The sequence below is a fragment of the Cinclus cinclus genome, chromosome 18 (genome assembly GCF_963662255.1).
Source record: "Cinclus cinclus chromosome 18, bCinCin1.1, whole genome shotgun sequence".
Classification (NCBI taxonomy): domain Eukaryota; kingdom Metazoa; phylum Chordata; class Aves; order Passeriformes; family Cinclidae; genus Cinclus; species Cinclus cinclus.
The window spans coordinates 11,720,190-11,747,685 of record NC_085063.1 but is presented as its reverse complement, the minus strand read 5'-3'; positions in this window follow the sequence as shown (position 1 = coordinate 11,747,685).

Here is a 27,496-nt window from a genome sequence, read left to right as displayed (position 1 = left end):
ATGAGGACAGGGGGAATACAAACATTTATTAATGCTTTGTGCTGAATTTCAAACGATCTCAAGGAATCCGGCTGCTAGATGCCCATTAAAATTAATAGGAATTGGCATCCAGCACGTCCCTGTGGTTTTGATATCTCAGCTGTAACATTCTGTTTGTTTGCTGGTTGTTTGAAGTGCACAGACCCTGAGCTGCAGAGGCTGCTGGGATCTGACATTGCTTTCACTGAGACACGAGAACTGCTTCTGTATTTGCACAGATCCTTTCTTTATTATCACCCTGCACATCTTGGGTGAATCCTACCACCAGCGTTCATTTCAGACCACAGATCTTTTAAGCTGACTCTGTTTTTTTTTTTTCTTTTAATAAAGCAGCCTGGGGATGTCACTGTCCCAATGTTTTGTTACCCGGGTCCTGTCATCACTTTAAACATTTGATAGATGAAGCTATGGAGAATTGAAATATTATTTATATTCACACTCCTGAGAGTTACAAACTGTAAATTGAGGCAGGAAACTATGAAAGCTCTCCCAAGAGGCAAAATCACTTCTTTTTACTGCTGATTATAAAGAAGATTGGTTGGCAGATGTTAATATTGGCAGTTACTCTCTGACAAATTTTCTCTAGGTACGGCTAATCAATTTTTGCTGCATGGAATGAGAAATGGAGCTTGAATATTCAGATGTCTAGACATGTAAATATATTACCTTTATAAATAGGTTTAAATGATTAATATCTTTGAAAAAAACAAACATGAAAAATGGATAAACTAGAAGTGTAGGGTGAAGATTCATAGATTATTTAGACGATAGAGAACAAAATTTGTCTATACATTAGGAGGATCAAATGAACTGTGCAGTTATCATATGTGTATTTATAGACAACACAGGTCTTTCTGAAAAATCTCTTTGAACTTAAAAACTCTTTATCCCTTAAGACAGTTTAAGTGCTGCTATTTGAATCCGACCTATTCTAGACAGAGGTATTATCAATGTAATAAGGATAATGCAATTTGATCCATTAACACTGCAGAAATAGATGCTTTCTCTGTGCAGGGTCCTGCAAGCACTTCAGGTAATTTAATAGACCCCAATGGGATGCTCCGAAGGCAAGGGTTTCAGGGGATGACAGGAGTCATCCCATAATTGCAACATGATTATTTCATTCATAAACGTTCTTACTTCATGGCGATTGAGTAAAGATCTCTGGAGGAAAAAGATGGAATTTCCTCCCTGGAGATGAGCTGTGACCATTCCCTGGGGTGTTCTCAGCTTTGCTCTGCTCATGGGAGCAGCTTACAGCTCTGTGATGCATCCCCAGCCCAGCTGCCCTGGTAGTTCCACACAGCAGCTCCTGGAAGCGCCTCTGACAATCCCTGGCGAGCTGCCATGGAGCAGTTGTGTTATCCAGGTACCACAGAAGACACCCCCTGCTTTCCCAGCAGATCTGCTCACTTAGCTATGGTAATATGATTAACCTGATTATTTCTGAATCAGTCCACTGTGGCAAATGATGAAATGCCATATGTCTTTCGGAGAATGGAGGCAACGTGTCTGTGTGGTGCAAGAAATGTTTCTGGATGGGGGAGTGAATTATGTATTATGATTCATAGTTAAATACCAACCTAGAAGAAACTTCTTTCTAAGGAGACTGTTTAGACCGTTTCTGTATTTTATAAAAGGCAATGGATCAAAGAAGAAGTCTAAAGCAGCAATGTGTACTTAATGACCTGTTCCAAGGAGTAAATTATGGCTGGAATTGTCAGGGTATTAAACTTAGTAGAGCAGATCTTAAGCAACAGGGATGAAAATTTTCAAAATATAATTCATTCTTTTACAGTGACACAATAGAAAAATAAAGGAACCTCTGACAATATGATTTATTGAAGAAACTAAACAAAATATGTTGGAGTTACTGCATCCCGAAGTCATTTAGCTGTTCTATTACTTTTAATGAATAGCCAAGATCAGGGAATATATTCAGTGAGATAAGGCTCAGTGCATTTCTGATAAGGGGAGAAAGGTAAAAAAAGAAAACCTGCATCAATTTTTCATTTGGTGGTTTATTTATTGGAGGTTTATATATATAAAATCCCAAACAAGCACCAAAATGAAACGTCCTATTTTCTCTCCAGTCCTTTTATCCATTTAGAACTAAGGCTTGACTAGAGAAATATATTTGTGTGGTAATGTTTCAAGAAAAGGTCAGATAAAAATCAGATGAGAGTTTCAAAATTTCACAGGTGTTTGTGATACATCTCTCTGTTCTCAGTGGGACATGAGGCTAACACAAATCACGTTCTCTGCTCGCAGCAAGCAGCTGAGAAAGACATTGCACACCAGTTTTACCTGAGCCGTGACCTATGGGTTAATCAGGAAAGGACCATCCATTTTTTTGGACCAAACCTTCAGTGCCTGGACAAGCCTGACTAAGTGGTCTTGCTGCCCCTGGGTTGTGCTGTAGATAAAGACCATGACAACATTCACAATCTGGGCTCGTTTTGCCAATTTAAACACTTGTGGCTTTCCCAGTGTTAACGAGGGTGAGGACATGACTTGGCTCTTTCCCAGTGATGAAGGACTCCACAATATTTTGTCACCCTACCTGGGAGTGGAAAATTCCTTTCCTTATGGTGTATTTCCTTGTTTCCCTGTATCCCAGGGAAATGTTTGTTGCAGGAGCCAGGGAGAATATCAGAAATGAAGCATTTCTGTTGCTCTCGGGTGCAAAGGTGTTCTGGATGTTTCTTAAGCTGACTCAGGAATTATTAACAATGAGGTTTTTGGGGATAAAATACAGGTGTTAGCACTTGTTTGGGTCTCCTAAAAATACATGTGTGAATAAACACAGTACACCAATAACTGCTTTAAAACTGTTCAAAGATATGGAATTACACATTAGCACATGGATGATTAGCTTGATAAAATGCGACATACTATTAATTTGATGACTACAATCAACACTGATCACAATCTGAGGAAGGTTTAATGGTTCTCCTTCAGAGTGAAACCACCCAGTCCATCAGGTATTTTATGTAATGACAAGATGGACTTTGCACAAAGAAGAGTAATGGGTTTAGTAACAGCAATGACAGCATGGTTGAGCTTTTTAGGAGGAATCAGAGTAGATGGAAGTTTATGAGGAACACTTAGAAAAGGGCATTATAGAAACTTCATTCACTTCCACAAGGATCACATTCCAGGCATGCAAGGAACCAAGTCACTTATGGGAAATCCTGCTAAAAATCTCTTAAAGCTGGCATTGTTGTTGAAACAAAAGGAGAATATGATATGATGGCGACATGAAGATCTGAACAGACTTTACTAATAATCCGTTTTAAAGCCTCATACATAAATACATAAAGAGCTCTGTAAGATCATGATTAATAGACTCCTTCCTCCAAAGAGATCATTCAAGTACCTCAATTCTTCTCCTGACTGCAGCAAATGGCAAAGTTCTCTTGAGTTCATGCTCACTCTGAGACATAAAAGCCAAAACAAGATAAGATGTTTTAGAAGAAGAAAAATCCTTTCTTACCAAGAAAAAAAAAAAGAATTCTTGGAAGTCAGAATACTTAAAAAAAATCAGATGCAAGTAAAGAGAGCATGAGGAAGACTTTCTGAATCGCAGGTTGGCATGAAAGACAGATCGAAGGGATAATGTGAAAGAGTTTAAGAAGCTGCATAGTTTAGAAATTCCAAGCACTCTGATGCCTTTCAAGTTCACCGTTAAAATCTTTGCTAACATTTGTACTCGCGGAGTTTTTCTGTCACTGTGAGACCCAAGGTCACACGTTGACCAGCGTGCTACAGGATCTGACTGTATTAATGCTGTCTACTTAGAGCAGTTCATCTCCTTCAGCCCTCCAACCCCCAGGGACCAGACACTGTGATTATTCTAGCTCAGCTGAGACCATGGGGCTGAATTTTGCTATTGATCCAGAGCTCTCACTGTCATTAATGGGAGCTTCTGTTCATCATGGACAGACTACAGCACTTGTCTTTGGAAAATCTTGCCAGTTTTTTCTTTTAAAAACCACCATAAAACAGCAAAAAATAATGCATTTAAGGAGCTATAAAATAAAAACCAAGATGTATGCAGGCGAATCTTCGATCATTTATATTCCTGTGTCATGGATTACCTATAATTTTATAACTGATCATAATTCTGCATTGAGAATTGACACTGTCAGTTTGAGTCAGTCAAATGGAAGAACAGAATATCCTGTTTAGGAAAAGGCTGGTACAGACAGCGAGGAAGAAAAGGTGTAAAAGATGTGCAATGGATAGCAACTGACTGTGGTAATGACCTTGTAACACTGCAAGACAGAGGCTTGAAGGGTCCTTCACTCTTCAGACACTGAAAGTGCAGTGCCTGTACTCGTTCTCAGAAGCCAGGGCTTCTACGGGTGACAATTTTGGCTTCAAGAGGCTTGTCTGAGTCTGTTCTGTTTGAGTGTGACTCTGTGGCACTGAACAGGGGACTCCACTTCTCAGTGAAGAGCCTCCCTGGTCTGGGGCCAGCTGGGGAACACACAAACTGAGAACTCAACAAACAAGGAACATGTGATTTCTTGTCACCTTTCCTTGAGAAAAGGCAGATTTGACTCAAACATCTGGTGGTATCTTTGGGAGAATTTGGGGTATTTTTGCAATTGGATCATTGCTCTGAGTGATGCTGTGATTCTTCCACTCTTGGCCCCTGCAATGTCCTCTCAGCTCATCTGTCTTTGTACAACTGCCTGAACTGTTGCCACCAATTAATGATAGCTAATAGGTCCCTGACTACTGAGAACACTTGAAGCCAGTAATTACAGCCTGTTCACACTCCTCTGCCCTGTAGGAGCAGAGCTGCTGCTGACTCTGCTGAATAGCATTTTATGACCCCTTTTAGAGACTTGGAAAGGCTGTGATTGAGTATCTGAGAAAACATTGATCCAGTATTTATAAAAAGGTATTTGGTAGGAGTGTGTAAAACACATTTTGTGTCCATTTATACTCCTGCATCGTACGCAGTCTTACCAAGGTTTTATAGTTTAATTTTTACAGAAATGTCTGGCCTATCTAAGCTACGACCCTTTTCCTCCCTCTCTGAATGCATCAAAACCAAGCAGTGGTGTCAAATTGCATCACTGAAGAAGGAGAGAAGAGGAAGCTCTGTTTTTTTCACTGGTGGTCTACATGTTCTATCTCCATTCTCAGGTCAGAAAGAAACATCTCAACTTTACCCTTGGTGTCATGGGTGTGCAGTATATTGCTCATTATGTATCAGAAATACACAAAATAGAATTGTTTTCTAATTTCTCTGTTGACTTGAAGGTCAGGGAACTTGGTGCAAACGGGATTCACAGATGAATTCTCCCTCTGTTCTTGATTTTACAAAACTTTCCTGTTTGCCCAGCACAATGGCAGACAGTTTTCTCTCTAACTTCCCTTCTAGAACAAAGGTGAACACGATAAAGAAACCAGGATGTACTGACATTACCTCACTGCTGGCTTTCTTTCTTCCCTTTTCCCTGCCACTACTTCTCCTCCCTGGAACTTCAAAGCAGCACTGCCCAGCTTTATCCTCTGAATATTACACGCTGCTTTCACTCTCAGTTGCACCATTATTAAATCCATAGCTTTAAGTGTGCTGTACAAATTACAACATGTTGCCTTTGTTTTCCCTTTCTCTGGAGAGAAGAATTTAGTGGGCATAAGGAAAATACTGCCAATATATATTTATTTTACATAGGTACAGTCAGCCTAATGAAAGCAGTAGGTGTCCCTTTTCCAATTACCCAAACATGTTCTGCCACAGAGGGCTTCACTTCCCAACAACAGACAGAGAATTAGGAGTCCTGAGGCTTTTGACTACCTTTCACTGCATGCTCTTTTCCCCTCCATGTAATTACATGCTCCAGCAGCCCCAAAAGCAGTGGCTGTGAAGGGAAGCTGTTTCCTTCAGGGTTATTTTCTTCTGCCTCTGGGTTCTAATGAGAAGAGGCAAAAGAACAAAACGTCTTTTCTCCTGTGGTACCTTCCTGGTTTCCACCTCCATGTTGCTCATAAACTCTGGTGCCCAACACTACAACTGTTCTCAGAGAAAACAAATTCTTTCTCACCTTATGCACAGGGAAGTTTTAAAACCCTGGGTATAAAATCTTCAGGAGACTACAGGCAGAAATTCCTCCTGACTAAGTACTCTTGTAGAAGGAGAAAGTTCACAAAAGTCACTTCCAGTTAACCAGAAGAATTAACAAGCGACTCAAAGATATTCACTATAAAAAAGTGATCTGCACTGAGGATACATTCCTTACTGCCTCAGTGCGCATATTTCATTTTCTTGATTTACAAATATAGAACTTGGGGTAATTCTACGTACAGACTAGGCTGCTCCTGATTTAAACAATTTTGGCAGATATATGCTGACTTGTAGAGATGTAAACTTCAGAGAATGGTTAATAGGTGAAAAGGCTTTTAGAAGGTCAGGATGTTCTTAGAAAGGTCTAGAAAAAAAGATAAAAATCAGAAATAATTTTCCAGGAAGGCTGAGTGGAAAGGTGCCTCAAGGTGAGCAGGCTGAAGATACTTCACCTGTGCAGAGGGACAAGCTATCCCCCCACGTGACCCTATTTCTAACAAAGAGACAACTTTATTAAGAAATCACTAACTACCACCTGATCACCTCTGCTTTGCACTCACAGGGAGAATGATCAAAACTTGCTCTAGTGTGAACCACACAAGCTCTCTAACAGTAACAATTTATGCAGGAGTTCTGTATTTTTTGGTGGTGTTGGGCACCCCTTAGGAAGCAGCTGTATCATCCTAATTTGCAGCATCACCAAAGCAAAAATTTCACCCTTCTCCAGAAATCCCCCCTGGCTTAGAACAGGGTACATAACTGAGCCATTCTGAATCCATGCAGGGGAAGTCAGAGCTCCACACATATAAATGACTTTCCTGCCTTCTAACTGTGCTGGGGCTCCTAAAGGCCAGCTGGGATATGAGGGACTGTGAGAACCCAGCCTGAAGCCTTCTCCAAAATTCAGTGTTTCCCAACACGTATCACAAACCAGGCAAGAACAATGTCCACAAGCCAAAGCACAACAGCTTTGTTGAAAGCTGTTGTTGACTGCTGAAATATTTGATTTGACTGTAGAAATGTGTCTCCGGAGTGAGGAAGAAAGAAAAATATCCTCTGGATTTATTATTTCTATTCCTTAAAGAAAAAGAAAGAAAATAGTGAGTAATGAGAACCCCAAAATACCCATCAGTGTAGTAAAATGAAGCATGAAATGGTGTTCAGAGATGAAATCCATCTCATGAAGGCTTTTGATAGATGTGAATTAACTGCTTATGTTAAAAAGGATAAAAATTTGGAAATAGTTTCTTTCATTGGATTGCTCAGTTTACCAGGTTTACCATTAAGCGTTTTTCTATTTTTTTAAATTCTCTGAGGATCTGGGTCATGACAAAGCAAGAATGAAATGCCTTATTACCAATTTATTTGTTTCAAAGAACAGACAGATGTCACCAAATACTTTGCTTTAATGTCTAGAAGCCCAGTGACAAATCAGAAGCATATTTTTCCAAATCACCACAAGCTGAACTTTCTCTGCAAAATTCATATTTTGCATTGGGAGGTTATTTTGAGATAATATTTTTCAAAATAGCTTTATCAACTTTCCTGCCCTTCACTCCTTTGCACACTTGTGTTGCTGAATAGGTGCCACAGAGCCCATTAGCACCTAAAGTGTCAGGATTTTTCCCTCACATTCCACATTTATCCAAATCCTTGGTTTTGCTAAAACACTTCTACACCCAGCATCTATTCTGGGGAAAATGTTTCTTTCCTACTACTATTAATAATCTTTCTATGCTGCTTATTCCATAAATATCTGTGATAAGTAGAGTGTAGAAACTGCTCTCTGAACCTGCCAATTTAGAGCTTTTTAAAGAGTCTCCATAATTCCATGGAGCTGAGTGTGGCTCTGGCTGGTGCAGCCAGCAGAGAACAAGGCAAGGGCTCCACAAGGGCAGCAACTGAAATAATCTTTACACCTTCAATTTATTTAAGCCAAAAATATCAAATTGTGCTTTACAATGCATTTTCTTTAACAAGCCTTTTGATTAGTATGTTGTAATTAATTTCAAACAAGTGCTAAAACCTCAAGGAAGGATAGTGTCACATCACTTAGCCCACAGAGAAGGCAAAATACAAATATTTTACATAGCTCTCCTCCCAGTCCTTACTGCTAGATTTTTATAAATGCAACATGTAGGGTTTTTCTATGGAACCTGTGAGAACAGACAGACAAGATGAATCACAAGTATTTTCCTGGGATATTAAAATGTGTGTATCTTTCTGAAACTCATTTAATAAATGATGTGGAAAACATCAGTTTGACTTGCTAAATGCAAATGAAAGTGGGTCTCAAGTTGTCTCTTATCTAACAGTAGCTTATTTCAATGATGTGCAAATAAGTAGTTCCCATATACAAAAATTATGGATTGGTAGAAAAACTTAATAAATCAAACTACTCCAATAAGATGTCTAGGCAGTGTCATTTGTGATAAAACTGTTGATCTGATTACCCTTTTTAGTAAAGATTTTATGCTAATGCAATGGTAACTACACTTGAGAAGTTTAGATCTTTACCACAAGGAGATCCCACTTTCTTGGTTGAAATTAAATTCATCTACACACTAATCCCAGTGTAAAGCAGCTGGAGAATCAATCCTATTAATAAATTTCAAAATCCCTTTCTAGTTTATTCCCATATTAAAGTCTGTACCCTACTCTGAGGAGGAGGCATTTTCAGAGAGAAAAAAAAATCAGTGATTAAAGAATTATTTACTTTGCAGCACAGATTCTAAGCAGGACCCCAGAATAATCTATGGAATAAAGTAGCTCAGGCCATGACAAGGTTTTAATCCTCTTGCATTAGCAGCAAGTCACTTTCTTTTTTCTTACATGTCCAAATTCACCTGTCACTGAAAGTCATTGTGCTCTGCCTGCAATGGGAAAATGCTCCAACTGTTCCTCCTTTGTCCAAACCAGGGACTGATGCCTGGTAAAGCCAAAGATGTGCATGACAGGATTTCCATGCAGCTTGTATTGGGAAAACCACAATGGGAATTTTTTTTTTCATTAAGAAATTGGGTAAGTTTGAAGGACTCTATTTTATTTTGTTTGAAAACCAAAACATCAGCACTTTCCAATAAGCAAGGCTTTTATCTGGACATTCTTTGTTTCAGCCCAGGCAGAATATAAAATTCCTGATTTCAAGTTTCACAGTGTAATCTTGTCTACAATAAAATCCTCATTAGGGCAGTGTGCACAGCAGACAGAAACACACAGCTTCCCAGGCTGGCTGTTTGCCACAGCATCAACCAGCCCATGGTGAAGGATGTGTGACAGAGGGTCATCCAGAATCTCCCTCAATTTCTGTGCAGCAGTTTTTCCACAGGGTTGATTATGATCTCTTACTTTGTTTGAGAAAGAAAACCCCTCTCTGAAATATTGCTTGCTGTGGGAGCTCATGTCACCTTGTCAATGCATTCATCACCATTATCATATTCTACTAAAAGATTGGCAAATTTGTTCAGCTGTGTAAGACAGATGTTATGGCATTTGACAGATGATTTCAGCACTGAGATGAATTTTTTTGCATGTGCTGTATACTTTGGCACTCCATTATGCAGCACAAGACTGAATTTTCTCATTGTTATCAGCCAAACAAGCCTTGAAAAGTGGGAATCATCAGGGAAGAATTATTCCTAAAGCCTGAAAACGGATTTTCCAAACACTGTTGTTTCCTTTCTAATTCCTTAATTATGATATGACTTTGGTCACTGATTGGTCACATTCCTATTCTGATTGGCTGTAAATGGTTTAAGATTATAGGTTTAAGATGATGTCCTTCCCTCTCTAGCTCTCCAGAGGAGATGGTGTTTGGAGAGGATGTCTCCTAGATCACCAACTCACCTCCATAATGGGATTATGATGCCTAATGCAGCTATAATGAGGAACAAGGAGAGAAGCAGAACAGGACAGGAAAGCTTGTAAAAGATTCCTGCTCACAAAGAAATAACTTTCCACTGTTTCTTCTATCTGAGACCTGAGAGAGAATTTCAATTAAAAGCTTTCAATTCACTAAAACAGTTTTTATGATTAAAATCTCATCAGTGGAGCCTCAGATTCTGCAGGTCGATCCACTGGTTGGGGTGACAGCTCCGAGAGCTCAGAATTCCAGCTTTGTTCCAGTGCAGGTTTTTTTTAAACCTCAGTTACCACCGTGCTGCATTCAGTGCTGCTCCCCTGCCTCTCCAGGGATGAGTGATGGTGAATACCTCTAACAATCAGTGCTGCACAGACACTGTGATGAGTTGCATGGACAAAAGAGGGCAAAAGGACTGAAAATCTTCCCAGCAATCCTGTGAGGAAAGCTGATTTGATGGTTCCTGTAAATTTGATAATCACTCCGGTGTGAAAACCCAAATATCTGGCAGTGAGAAATGACTGTCAGCTTTAGGAACTTGAAATTTGGCATTCATAAGCTTTTCATGGCTTCACAAAAACTGCTGGAGTGGGGAGAGGCAACACCTCCTCACGTTTTGGCTCTTGCTGAGGAAAATGAAGGTGCTAAATAGTCTGGTTTGAGGTCGGATGGTGGAGGGTGAACTCAGTTTTAGGACACCAGCTTTGGGGAAAACAGGAAATACGTGAAAGGAAGGTCCATTAGAAACCTCATTATTTTTTTACTGAGAAGTAACATTTTTCAGAAGCAGGATGTATTTGGAGGTAGGCAACACCTATAGCATCTTCTCTTTGACATGTTTTTTTATAGAAGGTTGTCACATTGATGGCAGATGCTCAGCCTGCTTGTTTGTACCTTACATTTTCCAATGCAGGGTGCTCTGGCTTAAGTGATTCTTCAATTATTTTCAAGACAGAGTGTTTTGTTTTGTTTGGTGTTTTCAGTGTTCCAGTAATTAACAAATGTGGCAGAACATTTGTCTTAATTGCACAATGAAAGCCCCTCACAATAGTAATTACTCTAGAAAAGTCCCATAAAAAAATCTACTTGGCTTGTGAAAAAGCACTTTGCAATTTAAAAATTGATGCAAAAAAACAAGTAAAGAAAGCCCCATATTCATATGAGAAAAATTCTGTGCATGCACAACCAACCCTGTCAAAGCACAAATAAAAAGTGATCATGAGAAAGTGTGGGTAGAAGGTCACAACCTGAATCATAATTGGGATTCATTTAAAAAAGCCTTACGGGATGTTCCCAAAACACAGTTTTGTAGCCAAGAAATGAGCATGCAGACAGAGAAAATAGGAAAACTGACCACAACCTACATTTCAAAATTCCAAAAATGCAACATTACTTCAAATGTATCTGGAAATCAAAAATTGCCCCCAAAATTTTTAGCTGCTTTAAGGAATGATGCATATCACAGAATGACTAAGGCCTCAGTCCAGAAGGCTCATCTGCACTGGGGAGCCCCTTGTGCTCCCCCTTATCTTGCTGAATTTTTTTAATCAAGAAAAATGCTAAGGTTGATCAGATAAAATAATATGTCCTGTTTACAGAAGAATTAAGTTTTTTTAAATAGATTAATTTCAAGTCTACCTGGCCTATGTGGCCTTCCCATTTTCAGTGAAAAAAATTTCTTTAGGCACTGGAAAACCTTATTATTGATTGGATAGCTGCAAGAACTGTCACCTGAGCTGTGTTAAAAGTATATTCCAGAATGCTGTTTCTCATGATTAGATGTGATTTCAAAACAATTATTTAATATAATTTGTCCTTAGATCTATGATACAATCATACCTGATTATGATAATACCTAAGTATTGGTTATCAAGTACCATGAATCACAATTGAGATGTTTGACATGCAGAATTGAAGGCTCCTAACAGATTTCATCTGTGGTACACCTGTTTATCAAGTCAATTTTCCACTTTCAGAAGGCACTGTATATTATGTACTGAGATTGTGTACAGAGGGTGGAGATGCAATGAACTGTATTTTCAGCATAAATTATATATGTGAGTAATTTATTCAAAGTCTTTCACTCTGATAATTTTAGCTAAAAGCCTCAGAAAGCTTCTGCCAAAGTTTTTTCTGTTGGCTTGAAGGAGTTACCCAGGAATATTCTGTGGGAGGGGGAGAGGTGCAGTCACTGAGCACTCACAGCTTTCAGCATCCTGTGAAAAAAGGACCTGCAAATTGTTGCCTACTGACTGTATAATGCACTGGTAGAACTCAATCGAGGTGCCATCAAAATTCATGGAACAATTCTGTTAAATTCAGTGCACTGCAGATGAAGACTGCAGATCAGACTGACAAGGTAGTTAAAACCCCACTGAAATTTGTAGGGCTAGCAGCTACAATTTTGCATTTTTCAACATTTTTAGAAATGAAAATGTTGACCTCCTTGCCGTGATTTTACCTCAATGTCTGGTTTTAGCAATACAGTGGTAATTACATTTTCTCTTTCTCTCAGAGACTGATTTTCTTCTATGAAATAGTCCAAATTACAGGTTATTCTGCATGCTCTGCCTTAAGTAGCCAAGATTAGCTTCTTTTGAAAGCCATGTAAACAACATAATTAACAAATCCAATATCCAAGCCCTGCTAAATTGTGTTTATTATTATGTATTATTGTATTAGGGTATTGTTCATGTGCTTCCAGCCACTAAGTACACCCACAATCACAAAGCTTAATCCATGTACCTGGAGGTTAACTGATTAAAAGAGGATGGTTATAGGTATAGATAAAGAAAGTGTTTGCCTGGGTCACTCTGGCACAGGGTTTATGTGGAGCTGAGACACAGAACACGCAACAAAAGTCAGAGTCCCTGAAGGAGTAAGAGAGAAGAAATAAGACAAAATCACTCCACACTGGTTAGACCTCAGCTGTGTGGCCTGTATTATGAAAAGCCCAGGAAACATCATCAGAGGTACTGGGCAACCAGCAACAAACGTGAAAATGGCCAAGAAGTAGAAGGGATGCTGGATACTGGAACTCTGCACAGCAACCTCTTGCCAGCAGCTGCATTAGAAACACAAATTTCACAACAAATTCTGCCTGCAGCAGGAAGGATCCCAGAGTGCCACAGCCTATAAGGCACAAGAAGATGAAGCTTGCAATCACGTTGATTTATTCACTTTGGAAGTTGCAGTAGAATGGGAAACTGCATCAGATACTGTCATGTTAATGTGTGGTTTTTCTTCTCTATAATGAACTATTAGAATTTGTCTTTTAAATAGACCTACTCTTATCAAGTGAGCACATCTGTGTTGGCTTGCAGTTGATTGCTGGTCCTTTATTAGCTCTTTCATTGTAAAGTTCTGTTCTTTACCAGCTAATCCCCAGGATGACAATATTCCAGGAGTAATGTCTATTTGGTGAGTGTGGATGTTGACTCCTACTCTCCTCATGAGCCCTACTTTAAGCATTTGTAGGCCTTAATGATCCATATGGTGCTGTAAAGTAGGAGGCAGTAGGATAAAAGATCCTATTTTTACCAATAATTTTGCCTGAAAAGAAAACTGATTTCCAAGGGAGACAGGTGAGGAAAATGGGTAAATGATTTTAAAAGTGTTTGTCACATTGTTGAGAAACAGCAGCTACCACAAGCCCAGCTTTGGGCCACAGAGCTGTAGTTAAAATTTGTTTATGTTCCTACCAACCCTCAAAACTAGCTGCAAGAGACAGCAACCTATTTCAGTGTGCAGAAATCACAATTACAGCCCCATCCAGCAATAAAGACAAGTTCTCCTGCCTCTGTTCCATACCTCACAAGTGTTCACAGCCTTTGCCAAACTCCAAACCAAGAACTATTCACACATTTGTTCTTGCACTATTTTTCAGGCATAACTCCCAGTTTTGAAGGAGACAGAAGTAAAATTTCAGCACCTTAAGCTATGAAAGAAAAGCATTTCAATATTAGAGAAAAATATCCCCAGAACACAGGCTGTGAATCGTTATTTTGTGCTGGAAGTGACACCTGCCCACGTTCTAGAGCCAGACATTTGTTCTGCTTTGTGACGTGCACCATCATCTAAACAGCAACACTGACTGTTCCTCTCCTCCTTTGTAGCTCTCGCATCCCTGCTGTCACAGATCCTTTCTCTGTGCAAGAAAATTCTGCCAAATTCCTATTGCTTCTATATTGCTGAATTTATTTACAGCCTGTCTGTAAATACTGCATGGTATAAGACTGGAAGGATCAAACTCTGCTGCTATCAGTGATAATGGCAGCACCAACCTCAGTGGCTCAGGCCTTCAGAGAGGAAACCCAAAATATTTGATGGCACCCTCAAACTGGGAGTCCTTCTCCACAACCCATAGGGGAGCAGAACTCAGACCTCAAACAAGTTCAACACTTCAGCTGAAATGGAGCATGGAACAATAATCCAGAGTTATCTAAACCTTTCACCACCAAGTCAGAAGCCAAAAAAGTCTAGCTGATTTCTGAAGATTAAAATTAAAGTACGTTCGATTGATTGAAATATGTTGGTATGGTGGCTCTTCAGAAACACCAAATTCTTGAAAAGTTGATAGGGGATAGGAATAAACACAATTTTATAGCTGTTCTAGCTGTTGTAAGCATGTCCTGAAGTATACTTTTCTCCAAAAAAACCTTTTTTTAAATATTTATAGAGATATGTATTCAGCACTGTAATCCCTTCCTAGACCATCAGCAAATTATTCATACTTAAAAGCCTTGCAGGTTTTTCATGGCTGATTTTATTTTTTTTTCTTTTGCTGTGACAGAAGGAATTAATCATGGCTCTAATGGCTCTCTGGCAAGTGCTACTTAAAAACAGCAAACACATTTGAAAAATCATTAGGTTTGCCTGTCCCTTTTAGAGTTAAAAAAAAAGCTCCTGTATCCTAAAGTGTTTGGGAGCTGGAAAATAAAAACATGTGGGAAAAAAAGGGAGCTAAATGGCCCCTAACAAAAAATTCCCAGCAGCTTGTGCTGTCTCTTTAGGAGCATCAGGTTCTGCTGCAGGGACAGAAAAGTTGCCTGGTTGGGGAAGAGACTGACAGTGAATATCAAAACAGAAAAATACCTACCTAAATACCAGCAATATTTGCCTTTCCAGTGCTTCAGCTTCTGGTCTGTAAAATGGGACTGATGATATTTTCTGTATGAGATGTGCTGATAAAAATCTCTGTATGAGGGGCAAACTCCAGTGGTTTTGCTTGTGCTTTTTAGTGTTTATTTGTTTGTATTAAAAAAAAAAATCAATGTTAATGTGCTTTTCCTGTAACTCTGTACCTAACTTCTTTCAGTATTCACCAGCACTAATATAGGCAAAAGTCTTTAAATAAAGCTGCTTTTCTTAAAGTCTAATTCTGATGCTCCTAAATAATTCCATTCCAATAAAAGGAATATGAGGTAGCAGACTGTATTTGATTAATATGGTTCGTAGAAGCCTTTACACGAACATGCCACATGAGGGAAGTGTAGATACTCTAGACTTTTCCCTCTGAAAATAAGCACCCAATTTTATTTTTATCTTGTTAATGGATTATGAATGACATATAATTATTTTCCCTCTGAAAATCATGTTAATTTTCAAGAGAAAAGGCCCAGAGATAGAATTAGCTATTGAAATGTGATAATGTAGCAGTGTTTATTGGTAAAACAGAACAAGATTTCCTAATCCTCTGTAAATCATTTCCATCAATCCAATCCCAGGTGACACTGCTGTATTAATGAGGATGTGCTCTGCCCTCCAGGCACAACGAGCACAGAAGAGCATTGAGGTTTCTGTGTGGGCAGCTTGAATCTGAGTGGTTCACAAATGAGTCATTTTGGATGATGCCTTCAACTTGAGTGTAACAACCATCTCCCAAAAGAGTTTTTGTTTCTTATGATCTGGATGTGCCACTGAAAGGCTCTGGCTCAACAGAACAACGATGTGTAAATCGTGATTCAATCTTCCTACACTGCAAATCCACACAAAACTGGTAATAGTAATGATCACCATCAGCATCTGTATGTAAATCCTGCTGTACTTCTGGGTGCTCCCATTTCTTGTATTTGAGCACAATGACCTGTCCAGCCCCTCAGCAGAAGGTTATGACAGAAAGGTTTTAATGTTCTAGCTTCAGTTCCCCTTGCTCATTGCCACCTTGGTGCTGGGGAAATCTCCACTGATCTTCATTTAATGTTTTGTATAATGCATTGAAGAAACGTTTTGGAAACTACTCCTTACAAATGATTACATGCAGTAACGTTTCACAATAGCACAAACAGTTAGAAAACTAATTTCCTGTGAAGTACAGTATGCTTTCTTTATTAATAATGGTGCTCCAAGTTGTATATATTACAATTCTTCCTTAAGAATTAATTCAGACTAGTGCTCTGTTTATTTTTAGATTTCAATAAACTTGACATTATTGAAGAGGATTCATAAATTTTACTGAAATTCAATTACTATAACAATTGGTTCTTGCACAGTGTCCTGACTGAGCCACTGGCAGAAGTATGAGGATTATATATTCTCACCTCATTTCACAGGCAATAATGAAAGAGGATGAGACTAAATTTCTCCTATCTAGGTCTTTATTTAAAAAAATAACTAGGGTTTGTGAAGTTTTTCTTTTCACCCTTAGTTGTTTCTCTGCTTTCAGATCAATGAAAACAATTAAGAGTTGATTGTTTAATTAGGAAAATAAATCTCAAAGGCGATTTCTTCCTATAGGAATTTCAGCTTATTTTAAAAAACTTGAAAAAATGAAAATCATACGTAGATGGTTCAACATGTGATTTTCTACCTCTCAGAAAAGGTAGAAAGGTTTCTTTCTCCCTGTCAAAAATAATAATTGCTTTATGCTACATCTAAAAATTAGCTACAACCCCCTTTTTTTTTTTTTTTTTTATTTTGGTTCCCCTAAGGCCCAAGCAGGACACTGGGGGCAGGATGAGCCTCCTCACTGCAAAGGGGTTCCTAGCACTGCTCTCTGGAAAGAGCCAATTTGTCTGCAAATTTTGGAATCAGCCACTGAGGTACTGCCAGGCTGGAATGGTCACTCACTCAATGAAGGTGTGCTGAGCAAGGGGGAGGTTGGAACCTTGGAAACAGCAGGGCTTTGTTAAAACCCAGCCAGAGCAGAGGGACACTGAGACAGTGCCAGAACAGGGCCCTGACTTCTAAACTCACAGCTTTTCTTACTTCTCCTCTTGATAACTCGTCTCTTATTTATTTGTTCAGAGCAGATACAATCATGAACACTGTGGTTCAGTCTAGGAGGATTATTTCAAAGAAAACTGTTACTCAGTACACAGAAAAATACACCTCAAGCACATGAGGAACAAGGAAACAAGTTAAAAAAAAAAAATAAAATCTCATTAGAGTTCATCCCTAGGTGTAGAAAATCCAGGCCATTATAATGCAACAATAGAGAACAGCAGCTAAATTTGCTGATTATGACCCATTTTGTCAAGGAAGAATGACAGTCTCAGCTTTTCATTAGAAATAACTGTGGACACCCTTAAGAAAACCCTAAACCAAAATCTTTTGGGGTTATCTTACACTGAACTTCATCTTTACTTATTCGTACTATACAGACTAAATAAAATCAAACAAAACTCTAACATCACTAAGTGAGAGAATATTGCCTGCTCTCAGCTATTGAATTAAATATTAATTTACTGTTCTTATTTTTGACATTCGATTTCATTTGGCAGGACATGTAGGTCAGAGGACAATGGTATTAATCTGTCTGTCCCTGAATGAGAACTTCCCATTATAATCACAGGACACAATAGAGCTCAGGATTAAAAAAAAAAAAAAAAAAAAATCACTGTATTTATTATTAGGAGACCCGGTATAATTTTTTTTAGAAGAACTTAAAATATGAGACACTCTGTGGTACCAAAACTCTAAGGGAAGTTCATCTTTAACAACACATCTGTGTGAGACATCATTTTCTGTTTTATTAAATAACATCTATTAACTTAGCTTTATTTTATTTGATATGGCAAAGAATGTCTGACCTTTCAAAGCTTTTCATTTGCTGCAGTTTAAGAGAAACATTAGAAATGCCAGAAGATACTGCTGTGTGGGAAACACCAAGGATTCAAAGAAATTAAACTTGGATGTGAATACAAAAGACAACTCCAAATGTCCCTGCTCCTTGCCATGGTATTCGTTTCCTATCAGAAAGCTGACATTCAGAACACTCAAGAAATACGACTGCCCTTTCAGACTTCAAATTCGGATTTATTTCCTTCCCGTGCGATGTTTATTTGACCCTGTATTAATGTCAGACACAAAAACCATGTTGTGATGAAAATGAAATATGTTGTTTGACTTTTTGATTCACGTATACAGCACAAATGTCATTAGAAGGAAATGATACTCCAGATTTGGTGATTTTTCTACAGCTGCTCTAAATATTCTGGGAGTTCTTTGCAATCTAAAGTTTAGTAGCCATACCAATTTGTAGGAAATACTTAGGGAGGTAAATGCTAACCAACTACACTTAAATACATAATAATAAATTAATTTCCCTCAAACACCTCCAAATATTTTAGGAAAATGGTAAATTCCTGCTGGGAAAGATCCCACCAGACATACAGAGGGGCTCGAGTGTGGTCCATTCTGGACTCTTTCCTTGAAATTCCTTGAGATTTTTAATCCAATTTAAATTTAATTTACCAGCTTCAGATATTCAATGCTCTAAATGCTCTGCTATTATGGAGCCGGGTTTTTCGCATCCTACTAACCTAGGGAGAAATATTTCAGTGAAAATATTTATTGCAAGCATCACCTTGACTCAGAAGGCTTTCAGTTATTCATTCTGGTTTTCATGTATTATTGCTTAATAATTTATGCTACAACATTCCGTTGGCATTTTTCACTATATTAATGTTCTCATCCCAAATACATGCACTGAAATTTCTGTTAAGGCTACTACATTGTCACACAACTGTTAACTACCAGCAACTAAATTCTGATAGAATAAATAAAAATATGATTTTCACAATTGCCATGGAAGAAAGAAACATCCTAGAAACTAGATTAAGTGTTGAATTTGCCAATTTCATCACTGTGAGAAATGAAATGCTATTCCAGCATTACTGCTGGTATAGGGACTCTATATTTAGATGGCTGGAACATAATATTCCAACTCATTTGGAATTTATAATTTCTCCATGAATGACAATATATTGGGTTTTTTTCTGCATGTAACCTGAATTTTGAACAGTTTTAAATGCAGGATGTGCCACTTGAAAATTTCTTGCTGCTACATCTGTTGGTTTGTCAGCTGAATCTTCTTCCCCTCTTTGTCACATATTTCAGATGCCCAAATTGCAAAAACCTGCACAGAAAGCATTAGAGATGCATAGCACAAGAGTTATTAATTGAAATCTCTTCTTTAGGTATTATTTCATGGATAATTTACAAATGCCAGCTGATGTGAATGGCACATGTTTAAAAACTGTTGATTATTCCACTCTGCAGTGCAGGCAGTGCTCAGAAGATATTGTGAGAGCCATTCTTTTCTTACTTGAAATTAACAATTCAAATAATTAAATTATAACAAAATATTATGACAAACAAAAAAATAGTATAAATGCCATTGTAATGTCAAAGTTTGCATCAAAACCAACAGCAAATGACACAAGTCAATCGTTCTGCTGCTGGAAGGGCACCAGGACTTCTCTGAGCACTTGGTGCCCCACTCTGAGGAGTTTTGTTAAAGCCATGCAGCAGCTGCTGTTCTGTGTTTTGTTGATCACTCACAATTCCTCCCAGCAAACACATCAGTTATTTCTGGGTGAGTGTGTGCATGACACACACAAATTCCTGCCTGACACCTGACAACAAAGCTCAGCAGAGGAGACACCTGTCAGGGACCTCAGAGCAAATCTGGGCAGTGCAGCTTCTCCAAATCTCAACTCATTACTTATTCCTACGTGGCACTTAAAAGTTCTGATTTTTGGAGTTAAATAGGCCTCCCTTGGTTTTCCTCTGCCTTCACAACACATCAAATATTGGTTCAGGCTGCTGTACATTGCACATAGATAATATTGTGCAAAAACAGAGCTGAGATCTGCCCTTGCCTCCACACCTGACAAAACCAGCAACTCCATCCTGCCCATTTAGTTCAGCTGAGCCCTACTTTCCCAGAGCTCCTGAGACAGGTTAGAAAACTCAAAATTGTCCATCAAACTCAGGGCCAATACCTGCTTCAGATGTCCCCAAGCAGTGATGCCCTGGGACCTGTTTCCTTCCACATCCAAAAAGGTCCATGGCAGAGCACTGCACTCTGTGATTTGGCATCTCAGCTAAGCTTTGCTTTGCTTAGCTAATCCCAGGATGTAGAAATACCATCTATGCAAAAAACATGTTCCTGAGAGTAAGAACTCATTCAACAGGAAATCTCCAGGAATGATGTGGGAAAGCAATGAAGCTTTCGGTTTGCTTCAGTCCTGAGTTCTAGTGTTGGTCTCTTCATCTTCAGGCATTCTGATTTACAACTAATAATTACTCCATCATTAATTTTGAACTGAGAGAATAAAGAAAAGGTAATTAAAAAATCTCTGGAGAAGAATAAAATAAAGAGACAAGAGTGACTTTTAACTGAGTGGGAGGCAGAGATACTGAGCTACTGCAAATTAATATATCCTGAGCAACTGTCTGCTCTCCCTTCCTGGGCTGCAGTTAATAGACAGTTAATCTTCCATACAGTAAGTTCATTTTTCTTCTGCAATGAACAATTCACTTTGTTTTTAGCAATTTCTCCATCCAGTCTTTTCTGCTATCCTCTTATAAAATAACTCCAACCTTGCTGATTTTCCAGTCTCATGTTCATAGATGAAACTCTACAGAAGGATGTACCAGGGGTATGACAACTGCAGAAAACCTTCCAACAGCTTCAAAATATATCCTGATACAGACAAAATCCACCTTAAAACTTTAAGTACATAACTTTACATGGATATCTAAAATATCATGCTGACAAGCTTTAGTTAAAATGGCAAAAATGACAAAATTTTCAGGCTTTGCCCCATAAAGATAGATAGAACATAAAGTACTGAAGGAAAAAACCAAACAAACAAACAACCGGCAGATAAATGAACCTGAGACTGCAAATGCTATATTTCTCATTGTTAACTATCTTTTCCTCAAAAGATAAGTTCAAAAAGACATTTATAATAAAAGAGCAACAGATAAATTATTAAAATGGATATCTTTGAAAGAAGGGAACTTCTAACCTTAAGAGCTTCAGGGTCAATTAGAATGGCTGGAGGACCTTAGAACAATGACATCAATTTAACTATAAATGCAAAAAGAAAGCCCTTTACTTACAGAGATGCTTACAGAGTTTCTCTTTGAGTCACTAACTGCTCGGTAGTTCAAAGTTTATTTAAGAAAAAAGAACAATGATCATGTGGTGAGAAAAACAGCATGATCCAAAAAGAACTAACTGGATGGGATATCATAATCAACCACAGCATTCTTGGCTAGTTCTTAAAACACGGGAAATCTTTCACTGAAATGGTGAAATGTGCCAAATGAGGCACAGCCTTCTGCAGAGCTGGGGGTGCTGATGGAGGCAGACTGAAGCCTGGGGCCAGCCCTGACTCTGGAGTGTTGGGGGGAGCAGCCTTCAGAGGGAAATGAGCAACAGCACATGGAAAAAAGCCCAGCTCCTGCATGACACAGCTCTGGAGGGGGGAATTCTTGCACAAGACGGGGCTCTTGCAGCAGAACTGAGTCCTCCTATCCAAACTAATCTTTCCTTGGCACTTGTGCCCTATTAGAGCTGGCATTTCACCTTGAGCAGGAGCAGTGCCATGGTAACAGATGGGAAGGCACAGCCATGCAGAGCTAAGTCTGAGCATCAGCTGCTTGTTGAAGGCAAGATCCCCAGCCAGCACTGTCAAACACTGAGACTCAGAATCTCCCTGTGATGGAGCAAAAACAGCCTCCAGCCACGAGCCACTTCTGCAGAGTGTGACTCCAGAGACTCAGATTAAGTCACACAGGGGCACTACTGATGAAGAGAACCCAGTGCCTTCCTTTACTTCCCACTGCTATAAAGTTTCTGTAAATAAACTCAGAACTACATGGCACAGAGAGAAAAAAAAGGAATTTTCTTGTTCTTGGAAAAGGAGGTAAGAATTTCAATGGGACAAAAACCTTATACCCTCCCCCAAATTATTGCTTCATCTTTGCCCTCACCCTCCACCCCCTCAGAAAGAACCCACCAAATACCAAACAAAAAGCCAAGCAAATTAAATTGGATTAATTGATGCACAAATGGTGCACAACTATCTAGACTGGTGGAATAAGGAAACAAAGGGACACAAAATATAAAAAATAAAAAGGATTTTAAAGTTTTTTGCTACCAGAGCTATACGAAGTTAGATCCAACCCAATCTTACTGGTGGACAAGAAATTCTCCAGTGTTACACATATGGTGCAATTCAGCCATGAAAGGTAAGTGCACACCCTTTCAGTGCAATACTGCTGCACTCCCTGTGACAGAAGTTACTAATATTCCAGATGTTTTTGAATTATTTCTGCAGAAGAACAGTGACAAACCAATGCTTACGGCAGGTATTGCTCTCTGGTTTTGTGCAGGAGAGGTTGAGAGCAGTTTTAAAGAGGGTGAAACTGAGGAACAGTTTCCATCCAACAAATGCTTTGGAAAGCAAACCTGTTCCTTTGAACTGCTGGAGAGCACTGAGACTCCCAAAGTGCACAGCCTTGTCTTTCCTCTGGTGAGAATATGGCTCTTAGAACCCAAAGTGCACAGCCTTGTCTTTCCTCTGGTGAGAATATGGCTCTTAGAACCCAAAGTGCACAGCCTTGTCTTTCCTCTGGTGAGAATATGGCTCTTAGAACCCAAAGTGCACAGCCTTGTCTTTCCTCTGGTGAGAATATGGCTCTTAGAACCAACAAGAGTTAAGACACCCGGGGAGTTTTATGGGAGTGAATTTTCCTCCAGCATCTTGCAGGAAAGCAGCTAGCAAACACACTTTCTATCCTCTGCAGTCCCATGGAAGCTGCTGGCTGTTTTTGTGCATAAACTGGAGAATGTGATATCGTTACAGAATTAGGGCCTTGGTTTGCACGTCATCTTCCCAAATGCCAGTGGGAATCATGCAGTCCTTGACAGGGTGATGACTGAATAATTTCTACTCTACTTATTGCTTAGGCAACACATTTCAAAAGATAACCTTATTGGACAACCTGACAACATATTTTTATCATAAAATGTGAAACCAAGTTTAGGTGAAACTTTGATTCATTTTTAACCAAAACCTGCAGCAGCATTTCAGCTTTCTATCAAGAGTTATTTTGACCAAAAGAATCTCCTCTCTCCTCAAAATGCATAACATGAAATTATTTTGATTCCACATCTTTAAATCATAGTATTAATTCACCATTTTCAAAATGCATTTCCTTATGACTTTTATATTAGTTAGATTTTAAGTCATCATTTAGGAAACCCATATTTCATTTGATCTTTTCTCACATTGGGTTTAGATCAAAAATCCAATTATTTTGCCAAGTAACTCAATCATAAAATGGTTTGGAAGGGACCTTGAAGATCAGCTAGTTCCAATTCCTCTAGCATGGATAGGGAAACAATTTCTAAAAAAAGTGCAAGCAAAAAAAGTATATTTTTATTGGAAAGAAAAGGGAGTGAAGATAACTGGCCACCAGAAAAGTAATCAAAAATCAAACCAGCTGCATGTTTTGCAAAGATCATCATATGACCAAACACCTATGAGGACACCCAGCAGGATGAACAGATAAACTTCAAGCAGCAGCAGTGGTGGTGTGAATGATACCCTTGACTTTAACTCTGGAGTTACAAGATTAACTATTCCCTGACCATCCATTTTCCAGTCAAGCCTGACAACTTAGACATAAACCTTGGAGTAAAATGTACAGGTAAAACCCCTCAAAGTTCACCAATAATTGTACCTGACACCAGGGGCGTTAAGTGACCCAAATACCCACCCATATTCTTCATGTAACTCATCTCAATGTCACCAAAGTGGCTTTTGCTTAGAATCTGCTTCTCCATAAAAAAAAAAATAGATGGAGCTAATCCAAACTGGACAAAGGGTGGGCAGAGGAAAGGACTTTGAACAGTTTGCAGTCACAGTGAAGTTTTTTCAGGTTGATGGAACGATGTAAATAGTAGCCAAAGAGTGCTCCTGGATTTCTCAGCACTGCTAGGTTTGAATTCCTTACATCCCCCCCTAATCAGTAACTGGTACAGTCCTCTGTGGACAAGGAGCTGATAGCTGATCCAGGCTGCTGAGAACCCTGTGCACAGCTTGGAAAATCTGGACCAACAGAAGAAGCATATTCAGTTCACCCTCTCCTGTGAGAGCATCCCAAGAGCAGTCCCAGGAAGGACAATGCCCTCCCCAGACAGAAATTCTCACTGATTGATGGGGAGACAACACCTTACCTCACCCCGTGTGCTGTGGGGTTTGTCACTGGCAGCAGTGCAGGGGAAGTGGTGGTGATGAAGCCAGCTGTCCTTGAGGAACACAAAGCTCTCAGGTTTGCCAAAACCTGGAGGTAAAATTTTAGCAAATGCAGCATTTTCCCAACACAAACATACTGTTTCATTTGTTTTCATTCCATTTACACAAACACAGCAAATCCACTAAAACACAAATGGCTTCCAACTATATACCTGCAGTTCATGTTTATACCCACTTTCCTAGGTTTTTTTTTTGCAGTTTTAGCTCACTGCTAATCCACTCACTTGTCAAGAACTGGTGCAGCAAAGCACTAAATCAGAGCCAAAAGTTTAATTTAAAATTCCATGTTGATCCAGCTTTAAAAGAGCATGTTTCATCATTCAGGGCATGGATGATAAAGTCCATTCACCTATTCCCCTTCCCATCCCTTGAATTATCTTTAGCAGCCTGTGAGTCAAAAGTGTAACTGCAGTTCCTGCTGACGTACCCAGATGAGTTTTCAGCAAGCTTTGATGTGCCCATGTGGGATGCAGCAGCACATTTTGACAGCAATTCTTCATGTCTAGGAAGGAAAGTGTTAAATCCAAAATTCTCTTGACATAAAAGGGATATTGAGATGAAAGAATAATCAATCTTTCATAAATAATATACATGGGTGGATATATTATATATTCAAAGCTACAGTCAAATGGTTGGGGAGAATGATAATTTATTCTGTTGAATTTCTTCAGAATGAATCCTGGAACAGATCAAACAAAAAAGTTATAAAATAGGAATTACAGGTAATGAAGGGTTCCTTGTTGCATAGGTGATCTTCTAGCTCTTATACATAATTAAAATATATGAGGTCAGGGATAAGCTTAAAGGTGATTATGTCAGGAATCATTTTGTTATTCTTTTATTAAGCAATACTAGACCTGTATTTATTTTACCAAGACATATATATACAATATGAAATGACTAGGATTGAAATGCATATTTTAAATTAACGTGTTTTGATTAAACACAGAAGTAGCAGAGAACTTTAATATTTGTACCTCGTATCTGTAGCAGGCTTGCTCTAGATATCTAAATTATTTCCCTTATTGCAAATTCATTGCAGGAAGCAACATTTCCAAGAGGAATCTTTTGGGGATACCATCAAGTTTCATTCTTTTGCAAAGGTTTTAAGCCATTGTGTCTTGGTGTGCTGAGAACATGATGAAGCAATGGCTGCTTGGCTGAATGACTCTCATTACACTTCCAACATTTACTTTGCCCAGTTTTGCCATGGCTATTTTTATTATTTGACTCTCTGTTTATAACACTTGATGCAGGATAACAATGGTGTGGTCCATGTCTCTACCACAGACACTACATAAACCAACACACACACCTCTACATCATATATAATGCATAATATACAGCTGGAGCCACAAGCAGGCTCAGGGGATGGTGAGTAATTGTGTGTTACTCAGCCAAAATGAAAGCATGGGTTTAGAGTTGTTTTTAGAACATGTGTTCATTTCCTTTAGTTATAATTAATTAACAGCTGAGAAGTTTAGAAACCTGACTGAAGTTTTGAAACCTCACTGAGACAAGAAACTGTCGACAGTATAAACCTAACTTCCATGTGAAAGCAAAAGACCCAAAAATGAAGGCAACGCTGGAAGAAACTTCTGTTAAAAAACATCCACTATCCTTTTTTCATAAAAAAAAAATCTTGAGAAAAGTAGGATCTCCAAAAGACAGGAGGAATGAAGTGAGGGAGGGTGGAAGATCGGAGGGACAAGAGGGACGGGGGGAACCTGAGTTCACATCCTCTTATGAGCAGCAACTATCAGGGAAGAGCAGTGATTACTGTGCAGCAGTTCTGCACACAGAGGCAGAAAGGCTGACAACCCTTATCTGGTGGCAGATGTTCAATGGCTTTTGAGAGAACAGAACTGTGATGATTTGTCCCATTCAATTTTGAAGAGAAAACAAAAGGAAGAAAAAAGTTTCTAATATGCCTCCTCTTATGCTTTCAACCTAGATTATAGTCTCTTCAAAGGCTGGTGCACACTCAGCTTCCCAAATAGTTTTAAAGGAAATATATAAACTGAATTTTTAAGATTTTTCTGCTTCAGTGTGACAGACTGTCAGAAAATTAAAGTAGCAAATTCAAGAAGGGTTTTATTCTTTGTTTTCTGGTTCTTTTCTTCTTGGCATTCACTCAGAAAAACATAAACAATTCTCTTTGTACTGGCCACATAAGGATTTTTTTTCTGAAGGAGGAAAAAAAGCAACATCCAGGGAGATAAGGAGCTCTTGGACCCTTTTCCAGCACGAAAAAGAAATTGATTTGAGAAAGGGAATCTGTGAGATCATAACCACCTTTCCAAATTTAATTGAATTAAATTTCATCTACAAAAATTTTATTTTCAAAGAAAAATTCAGGGAAGCACGTGTCTACATTTCAGATCTGGGTCATGTTCTTTTGAGTCCCCTGTTTCTATGTGAAAGAGAAGGAAAGGGAACACAGGTGGCTGCACCTTTGGAGGCTTTAAATTATTCCTGGAGTTTTGGGTGCTTCTGGAGTTCTGATAGGTAAGTATTGACTGTCAGCATCCCTTCAGAGACACAGCCCAGGAGCAGAGGAATGCAGGGGTGGAGTGACTGAGAGAAAAAGTGAGAGGCAGTGGAAGGGTAAAGAATGGAAATGAAAGATAAATGTTACCCTTGATTCATAACTACAGTGGTGTTATGGAAGATAGATTCCACAGGACTCAACTGACTTTATATTAAAAGTTAAAAGAAAATTGCAAGTTTTTGAGGGTGTGTTCAAACATCTGAGGTATCTGTATTTTCCTCTTTTTTCAGTACAGAATGAACTTGTAAATTATTTAATCAAAATAGGAAAATTAATTTACTGTTTATGGGCAAAATAGTTTCTTACTTAGAACTGGTCATATATCACAACTGAGTCCTGATAAACCACATTTATATGACACAAAGTTCCATTTTATGCTCTCTTGTGCCCTACCTGACAGCCAG